At 39.3% G+C, this 10,313-nt stretch overlaps 1 long non-coding RNA gene across 1 annotated transcript; it reads right to left on the reverse strand.

The window, feature by feature from the left end:
• Positions 1-8,601: 8,601 nt before the first annotated feature.
• On the reverse strand, positions 8,602-9,988 carry LOC111211665. The gene is made up of 2 exons (XR_002662606.2): positions 9,852-9,988; positions 8,602-9,773 (listed from the first exon to the last, which is right to left on the reverse strand). It is a non-coding gene; the product is annotated as an uncharacterized LOC111211665 (long non-coding RNA).
• Positions 9,989-10,313: the final 325 nt, after the last annotated feature.

Consider the following 10,313-nt stretch of genomic DNA (forward strand, 5'->3'; position numbering starts at 1 on the left):
CAAATCAATAAAACACAACTTTCCCATTACTTGATTCTTAGATTTACATGGTATCAGAGCATCGATCTTGAAAGTGATTGTTCAAGGAATCGTTTTTGAGAAGATTCTAGCTTCACAATGGGAGATGCTGACGATGGGAAGCAAATGGTTGCAAAACCAAGTGAAACAATGGTGAAGATGTCGCCATATTCTTTGTTTAGCTCTGATAATCCGGGAGCGTTGATTACGTCTGTTCAATTGAAAGGGGATAACTACAATGAATGGGCGTTGGAGATGATGAATGCTCTTCGAGCTAAGAAGAAGAATGGGTTCGTTGATGGAACTCTACCAAAACCGACAGAAGATAGCTCTGACCTAGAATCGTGGTTGAGTGTCAATTCGATGATAGTAGGTTGGATCCGTTCTTCTATTGAGCCCAGAGTTAGGTCAACAGTGACGTTTATCACTGAAGCTCACAAATTGTGGGAGAATCTGAAGAAACGTTTCGAGGTTGGGAACAAGGTACGGGTTCATCAGCTGATGGAACAAGTGGCTTCGTGTCGCCAGAATGGACAAGCTGTGATAGATTATTACGGTCGTTTGGCGGTGATGTGGGAGGAACTGCAAAGCTATCGACCACCTCCGGCTTGTACTTGCTCTGCGGCGGCGGCGTATGAGAAAGAGAGAGAAGAAGAACGGGTTCATCAATTTGTCATGGGTTTAGATGAGTCTCGTTTCGGTAACGTGGTAACTGCCATCATCGAAGCTGACGAGCTACCAGATTTGGGAAAAGTGTATGCCAAAGTAATAAGAGAAGAAGCTCGGTTGAATTCAGCAAAGGCAAGAGAAGTGGTTCCTCAAGAAGCTATTGGCTTTGTGGCTCGTCAAGAAGTGTTAATGCAGAACGACGCAAGAGACACACGAGATTCTAATGGCTATGCGGTGAGAGCTGAGAACAGTAGTTCTAACTATGGGAACAGAGCAAGGGATCGTGTTTGCTCACACTGCAGTAAGACTGGTCATGAGAAGAATAATTGTTGGCAGATCATCGGGTATCCTGAGTGGATGAATGAGAGACGTGGAAGAGGATCAGGTCGAGGACATGGTGGTTCAAACTCAAGAGGAGGAGGACGTGGTGCTGCGCATACAGCTCATGCAACGAATTCTCACAGAGCTGGTGGTTCTGATCTGACTCCAGAGCAGTGGAAGGCTATCACACAGATCATAAACGACGGAAAGACAAGTTCTCAGTCTGAGAAGCTTTCTGGTAAGAATCTTGGTGATGTAATTATAGATTCGGGGGCTTCGCATCATATGACAGGGGAAGTTGGACAGCTGGTCAATGTGAGGAAGACTCTGCCGTGTATCGTCGGGTTCGCTGATGGTGGAACTTCGACATCAGTTCAAATGGGCGATATGATACTTACTGATCGTATCTCGCTCAAAGATGTGCTATTTGTGCCCCGATTGGATTGTACTTTGATCTCTGTATCAAAACTGTTGAAACACAGTAATTGTTTTGCGTTATTCACAGATACAATTTGTATTTTGCAAGACCGTTATTCGAAGACTCTGATTGGAGCCGGTGAAGAACGTGGTGGGGTTTACTTCTTTAAGGATGTTAGAGTGGCGCGAGCTAGCAGAGCAGATGGAAACAATGGTAAACTCTTGTGGCATCGGCGGCTTGGACATCCTGCATTTGGTGTTTTCTCTTCTTTACATGAGCTTTCTGGTGTTATGAATAAAGCTTGCTCTAGTCCTTGTGATGTGTGTTATAGAGCAAAGCAGACAAGAGATGTTTTTGGTGATAGTATTAATAAAACAAACAAGAGTTTTCAGATTATTCATGTTGACGTTTGGGGGCCTTATAGAGTGCCTGCATCGTGTGGAGCTGTCTATTTTCTCACGGTTGTAGATGATTTTACTAGAGCTGTGTGGACGTATCTGTTATTGGCTAAGTCTGAAGTGAAGAAGGTGATGCAGCGATTCTGCGTATATGCAGAGACTCAATTTGGTCACTCGGTACAGACAGTGAGAAGTGACAACGGGAAGGAGTTCATGTGTCTGGCAGGATTCTTTCAGGATAAGGGAATTGTTCATCAAACGTCGTGTGTAGACACTTCGCAGCAGAACGGTCGAGTCGAGAGAAAGCACAGGCACATCCTGAACGTGGCAAGGGCGTTGTTGTTTCAGTCAAAACTGCCTGTTAAGTTTTGGGGTGAGGCCATATCCACTGCAACGCATGTGATAAATATGACACCGTCGAGAATATTGAAAGGAAGCTCTCCATATGAGAAATTATTCGGTTCGAAGCCTTCTTATGAGTCACTGCGAGTATTTGGTTCACTTTGTTACGTTCACAGACGAGATAGAGACAAAGACAAGCTGGGAGAGAGAAGTAGGAGATGTGTCTTTGTCGGATATCCGTTCGGGAAGAAGGCTTGGAGGGTCTATGATCTGGACAAAGAAGAGTTTGTTATATCAAGAGATGTCAGTTTTCATGAGAACGTTTTTCCTTATACGGAAAGTAACACTGACTTGGAGTATGAGAAGGAGATTACAAGGTCACTAGATGAGGATTGGGTACTGAATACAATCGTAGAAGACAGGGGGAGTGTGACACAACAAGTAGAAGAACTATCACAATCAAGAGTAGAGCTGCCCGAAATTGTTGTTACAGATGTCTCGACTAGTGCGAGTGCAGTGGGTCCTGCGCCTGGAAACAAACAAAACGGTGATGATGATCAATTGATGGGTACTGAAAAAGAAGCTGTGACGATGGCAGAGGTTGTGACCGAACTAGGAAGAGGATGCAGAGAGAAGGTTCCTTCCACGAGGCTTCGCGACTATGTGAGCTACAATGCTCAATACTTGAAGAAACCCCATCACGACTTTGCTGCGCTTACCACACAGTCAGAGTCCTCGTCGACGGCTCGAGGTAATTCACAATATCCTCTTGCAGATTACATATCTGATGAATGTTTCTCTCCAGATCATAAAGCTTTTCTGGCTGCTGTAACGTGTGGGAGAGAACCGCGAAGCCACAAAGAAGCGATGCAACATGAGATTTGGCGTGATTCTATGAAAAAGGAGATAGGAGCGTTCGAGGAGAATGAGACTTTCAGTGTGGTCGACTTGCCACCGGGAAAGAAAGCTATTGGCAACATGTGGGTGTACAAATATAAGTACCATGCTGATGGGACGATGGAGAAGCCGAAGTCTCGTTTAGTTGCACTGGGAAACAAGCAAGTGAAGGGAAGAGACTTTAAGGAGACGTTTGCGCCAGTTGCTAAGATGACTACAGTTCGAAGCTTATTGCATGTGATAGCAGGAAAGGGATGGATTGTGCATCAGATGGATGTTCACAATGCCTTCTGGCACGGTGATCTTCAGGAGGAAGTGTACATGAAGTTACCACAGGGCTTTCAAGTGTCTGACCCTAACAAGGTATGCAGGCTGCATAAAGCAGTGTATGGATTGAAACAGGCTCCGAGGTGCTGGTTCGCCAAGTTAACAGACGCTTTGAAGAAGTATGGGTTTAAGCAATCTTGCGCAGATTATTCTCTGTTCGTATATTCAAAGGATGGAATCGATCTCAGAGTGCTTATCTATGTTGATGACCTGCTAGTGTGTGGAAATAGTACGGAGAGAGTTGACAGATTTAAGAATTATCTGAGCAAGTGTTTTCATATGAAGGATTTAGGAAAGTTGAAATACTTTTTGGGAATAGAAGTTGGACGTGGTGGAGAAGGATTCATGCTTACTCAGAGAAAATATGCTTTAGATCTAATTGAAGACACTGGGTTACTTGGATCAAAACCAGCGGCTACTCCAATGGAACAACATCACAAACTCGCGTTAGACACAAGTCCGGTTCTTCGTGATGCAGAACGGTATCGAAGATTGGTGGGGCGGTTGATCTACTTGTCCATAACAAGGCCCGATATATCATACCCTGCTCACATTCTTTCACAGTTCATGAAGGCACCTAGAGAAGTGCAGTGGGAAGCTGCGTTACGAGTAGTGAGATATCTTAAAGGGACTGCAGGCCAAGGAATCCTAATCAGTTCAAATGAGGATCTCAGCTTGTCAGTTTATTGTGACGCAGACTGGTCGGCGTGTCCGGTTACAAGGAGGTCATTGAGTGCATATGTTGCTTTGGTTGGTGGGTCGCCTGTGTCTTGGAAGACAAAGAAACAGAAGGTGGTATCTCATTCGTCGGCAGAGGCGGAGTACAGATCCATGGCTCAGGCAACTCGAGAGATTAAATGGCTGCGGCGTTTGTTGTTTGATTTGGGAGCAAAGCATCTAAAGCCATCAAAGTTGTTTTGTGATAGTAAGTCTGCGATTTACATAGCAGCTAACCCTGTTTTTCATGAGCGAACAAAACACATAGAGTCAGATTGTCATCAGGTGCGAGATGCACTACAGGATGGTATCATCACAACTGTCCATGTTCGTACTCATGAACAAGTAGCAGATGTTCTTACCAAGGCGCTTGGACGTGTACAGTTTGAGACATTGTTGTTCAAGTTGGGAGTGAGAAATCTACACCTTCCCAACTTGAGGGGGAGTATAGGAGGATAATGATGAGTTATAGATAATGACGTATTTAGAAGTTTGAGTTATCTAACTAAAAGTCGGTGATTATATTGTAGTATATAAACGTGAGAACACAAATCAATAAAACACAACTTTCCCATTACTTGATTCTTAGATTTACATTAACGTAGGGTAAAATAACCCAGCCCAGCCCAACCCACAAATAACCCAACCCAGTTTATACCCAACCTGCAAAAACCCAGAAACATCAAGGTTGAAATCCAAACCAAGAAAATAACCCAATATGGTATAGGTTTACCCGTGGGTACCCAAAGTATTATTTTATTTACTCTGAAGATCATGTAAAATATTAGTATCATTAATGTGAACTTTAATATATAAACAAGATTTTGAAATTTTATAGAAAACTTGTTTTAGCGCAAAAACTCGTTTACGATTTTGGCGGAAAAACTCACCTTTTCAGAAAAAAAAATTATTTTGCAATTTTAACCGGAAAACTCATTTTGCGGTTTTAGCAGTAAACATCGTTTTGACAGGATAACTCATTTATGGTTTTAACGAGAAAACTTGTTAAGTTGTTTTTGTGGTTTAAGCGGAAACTTTTCTTTTTTGCGGTTTTTGGTCGGTAAATTTTTTTTTTGTGGTTTTGGTTGGAAAAAACTCGATTTTTGCGGTTTGCGGGAAAAATAATCTTTCTGGTTTTGGCGGGAAAACTCGTTTTTGCCGTTTTGGCGAAAAAACTTGTTTTGCGGTTTTGGCGGGAAAATTTGTTCGATTTTGGCGGGAAACCTGTTTTCGATTTTGGCGGGAACAATCTTTTTGCGATTTTTTGGCGGAAAAACTCGGTCTTACGGTTTTTGCGAGAAAATTCGGTTTAGCGGTTTTGGCAGAAAAACTCGGTTTTGCGGTTTTGGCGGGAAAACTCGGTTTTTCGGTTTTGGCGGGAAAACTCGTTTTTTCGGTTTCAGCGGGAAAACTCGTTTTTATTTTGACGGGAAAACTCGGTTTTTCGGTTTTGGCGGAAAAACTCGATTTTTCGGTTTCGGCGGGAAAAATCGTTTTGGCGGGAAAATTGGGTCTTACGGTATTGGCGGGAAATTTTTTTTTTGCGGTTTTGGCGGGAAAACTCCATTTTTCGGTTTTGGCGGGAAAACTCGTTTTTTCGGTTTCAGCGGGAAAACTCGTTTTTATTTTGACGGGAAAACTCGGTTTTTTGGTTTTGGCGGGAAAACTCGATTTTTCGGTTTCGGCGGGAAAAATCGTTTTGGCGGGAAAATTAGGTCTTACGGTATTGGCGGGAAAAAAAAATTTTGCGGTTTTTGCGGAAAAACTCGATTTTGCGGTTTTCAGTCCGAAAACTCGATTTTTCGGTTTCGGCGGAAAAACTCGTTTTTGGTTTCTGTGAGGAAATTTATTTTACGGTTTTGGGGAAAAAAAATCATTTTTTGGTTCTGACGAAAAAAAACGTTTTTGCAAATTTTATAGAATTTAATTAAAATGGTGAAAATCTATATATATAATTGAAAACTCATGGGTGCACTATTACCCTTTTGTATTTACCCAACCTAAATATGAGTTTTAAAATTAATACCCATGGTTGACCCAATTAATCTTTGATGGGTAAAAACCCTACCCATTATTAATGTGTTTGGGTAAACCCATGGGTAATTACCCATGTTAACATCCCATTATGGGATTGTGGCTGTTCAAGTTTAAACAGAGGTTATGGGTACAAGTAGCTTGACACAAAATCCTCACTGGTTGTACTCGGACAGTGTGGCGACGAGAGTACATTTTTCTGTGTGGCAATGTTGGAAGTACAAGACTTTGCAGCATGCTCGTGACGGGTTATACAGTTGGTGGGGCTGGTCATTGGGGGTTGTGGGATGCACAATTTTTGTGGAACCCCGGTTCTTAAAAGAGAAGGTTTTAAGAATCTTTAAGAACCCTAACCCACGATTATTTACACATATATAATATATACATACATATATATATACATAATACATATATTAAGAATCCCAATGGGGAGAACCCCCCATTGGAAGTGCTTTTAGTGTCCCTTAAAGATTTGGGAGTCTGAACCAAACAACAAAACGTTCATCTTATCCACAATCGTATATGAACCTTACAAGTAATTAACTTATCCCTCTACCAATGGTTAAGCTTTATTTATCATCACCACCCAATCTTCTTGTTACATGAGAGTAAATTTTCTCCTTGTGTATGTAATATATCTTACAAGGATGCTGGTGTCTCAGCCATTGTCTTCCACCCTAGCCGTTCCTTGTTGCTGCCATCTCACTTTCCAAAACCCGAAACTCTCTGTTTGGAATACATCAAAGCTGTCTTTAGCATTGTCATTCATACGAGGATTACGCATAGAAGGTAACTATTATAACTTCATTAAAACGTCTTCTTCAAGGTTCTTTTAGTAAACGCTTTTTCTCGCTCACTTGTGCAGTGGATTCATCTTCCTTTCAGTTTTTGTATTTTCTGCTTTCGTAGTGCAATTAATATTTAAAATTTGATATAAATCAAAACAAAACTTTTGTGTATTATTTAATACTAATTTATTATTTTATGAACATCAACGATTTTATGATTACATGTTAACTCCGTTAGCTCGTTCGTTCGTTACCTTGTATTTTTTCATAGAATGAATAAAAATAAAAAGTGAGTTACATAATTGGACACTTTTCTTTTTTTCTTTACCCAATAAAACACTTATTGCTTGAAGCACACAAGTGCTGGTTTCGATGTTGATTTCAGACCATTATACCATTGGTCATTTAGTAAACGCTTTTTCTCGCTCACTTGTGCAGTGGATTCATCTTCCTTTCAGTCTTTGTATTTTCTGCTTTCGTAGTGCAATTAATATTTAAAATTTGATATAAATCAAAACAAAACTTCTATGTATTATTTAATACTAATTTATTATTTTATGAACAGCAACGATTTTATGATTACATGTTAACTCCGTTAGCTCGTTCGTTCGTTACCTTTTTTTTTTTCATAGAATGAAACAAAATAAAGAGTGAGTTATATAATGGACACTTTTCTCTTTTTCTTTACCCAATAAAACACTTATTTCTTGAAGCACACAAGTGCTGGTTTCGATGCTGATTTCAGACCATTATACCATTGGTCATTTAGTAAACTAATTAGGCTTTGGTTGGGGAAACCGAAACCGGTAAGTAGTCTATTTTGTTAGTTTAATTTAGACATTAAATATTGTTTGATTTATAGATAGGGCAAATCTTCAAAATAGCACATTTCTAAGTTTATATCACAAAAATAGCACTCAAAAACTAAAATGACTAAAATAGCACCTTTCTAAGTTTAATCTTTGAAAATTTTAATTTTTTTATTTTTCAAAATTTGAAATCTTATCCCCAAAACCTCATTTCTCAACTTTAAACCCTAAACCCTAAACTCTAAACCCTAAACCCTAAACCCTAAACTCTAAACTCTAAACCCTAAACCCTAAACCCTAAACACTAAACCCTAAACCCTAAACCCTAAACCCTAAACCCTAAACTCTAAACCCTAAACTCTAAACCCTAAACCCTAAACCCTAAACCCTAAATCCTAAACCCCACCCTTTAACTCTAAAACATAAGTTTGTGACTTTTGATAAAACATTAAGTGCTATTTTTGTGACTTTTGACCTTGAGTGCTAGTTTGAGAACAAAAACTTGATTTAGTTCTATTTTTGTCTTTTTCTCTTATAGATAAGTGAGATTGATTATTAACCACATGATTTTATACTGTTTTTTTTATCTAAGGTTGGTTATAGCTTCTTTGTTTTTGAACAAAAGAGATCTTGTCGACGAGGATAGATGATGTATTAATTTAATTTTGTTCTATTTGTTTTATTATTATTATTCATTGACCTCTCTATCTTTATTTGTTTATATTTTAAATTAAAAAATACATAAACAATAATGGTTGCTATAATCAATTCTAATTTTTTTGTTTCTACATTTTAACATCCATTTTAATATATTTTAATAATTAACATTACAAATGATGAATAAAGTGTCTTGTGAGTGGATGTGGACACATAATTAGGCTGATTTCAAAAAAGTCTAAGAATGTTTGCGCCTAGCAAAAGCCGGTTGAGGCTACAAGAGAAAGTTTTAGTACATACATTACAAAAGTGAGCATGAGGTAAAAGAGATTGTTAATCAACAGCTAAGAAGTAACTTGATCAAGACAGCTGAGATCACTATGTGCGCCTTATTCGGGTATTGTGGACAAAGCGTCTATGGATGTGGTTGTTTGGGACTTGCGAGGAGTGGATGGTGCTATTGTGGACATGGGATTTGTTGATGTGGTTATCAGCAAAAAACGAGGTGTGGATGTGGTTGCTAGGGGTATGGGAAGTGTGGATGTTGGGGTTGGGGTCAGGAGAGAAGTAGTACTCAGAGTCGTGCGAGTATGTAAAGCCATTTTCCAGTTCCATGTTTGAGCACTCCAGCCATAAGAGCTTCTTCTTCTTCTTCTTTCAATGTCCACTTATGCTTTGGGGCTCCCATTTTCACTTCTTCTTTTTCTCTGTCAAGAGATGAAACCATCACAAAATGAATACTTTAGAAACATGAAATTAAGATGTAGAAGAGACGGTTAAGAGAATTCAACTTCTTCAATTTTTTTAATGACTTAGATAATCAACAGAAAACACAGACACCAAACATGCAAACACACTTACAAAAAAAATTACATTTGCTGCTACTTGGTCTGTTTACAAGCAAAATATAAAACCAATAGCGTTGCCTTTTACATATCTAAATCCAAATATGAAATATCATTGAAAATTAAATCTGATCCACAAAAGATTCAAACTTTGAATAGCCAGAGGGTGAAAATAACATAAACTAAGTATGAATCTCAAAATAAATCAAATTTCAAAATAAAAACTCAGATAAGAAAGAGAGATATGCTACTGTCAGATGCATAGTTCTTGAGTTGTTCAAGAGTAGAGATGCTTAGAGATCAGACGGGGAAAGCTTGCCACGTTCTCTCTTGATGAGACCACACTTGACTCTGTTTTCCGCAGAAGAGAATGAACACTGCCGACCATCCACGAAGATCTTGAGCTCGGAAACCATGGCTGTCTCACCGGCGATCGAGGATGAGCTTGACCACGGCGACGCGAAGGGACATCTTGGAGAGGCCATCCCGGCGGAGCAGCCTCTGAGAAAAAAGTTGGAGCCGAGGAAGAGGAGCTGAAACATGAAAAAGGAGGAAGATCAGTGTTGGTACTCGAATGAAGAATGAAAAATCGATTAAGCTAGACGCTCCACCATGGCTTGAGAGAAACGAGAGTGACAAGGGTGTTTTGTTTGAGATGTTAGATTATCGGAGCCGCAATGAGTGAGAGAAATTAAGATTTGGATTCTAGAAAAGATTAGGGGTTTCACCTTCACTTTGGATTTTAAACACGTGTTATGATTGGTTTCATTTAGTTTACTATTAGTTTGGTTTGGTTGAGGGTTGATAAAATCATTGAACAACAAGAAAGTGTCTGACAAGTGTAATGTGTCAATTTCTGTAATTGAAAAGTGAAAAATGTCTATAAGAATAATTTTTTCCAAAATAAAAGGACGATGACATGGCAAGGTTAATCCCAGCCGTTTGATATTGCTTTCCAAAATCAAGTGGCATAAAAGCATTTTGGTATCCCTATGAAAAACCCTCCCAGCACCTATGATCTATTTTGATTTTTTTTTTAATTAACACAAATACATGTGTCATCAAATCAATAC

Source organism: Brassica napus, chromosome C7, assembly GCF_020379485.1.
Source record: "Brassica napus cultivar Da-Ae chromosome C7, Da-Ae, whole genome shotgun sequence".
In the NCBI taxonomy this organism is placed as follows: Eukaryota; Viridiplantae; Streptophyta; class Magnoliopsida; order Brassicales; family Brassicaceae; genus Brassica; species Brassica napus.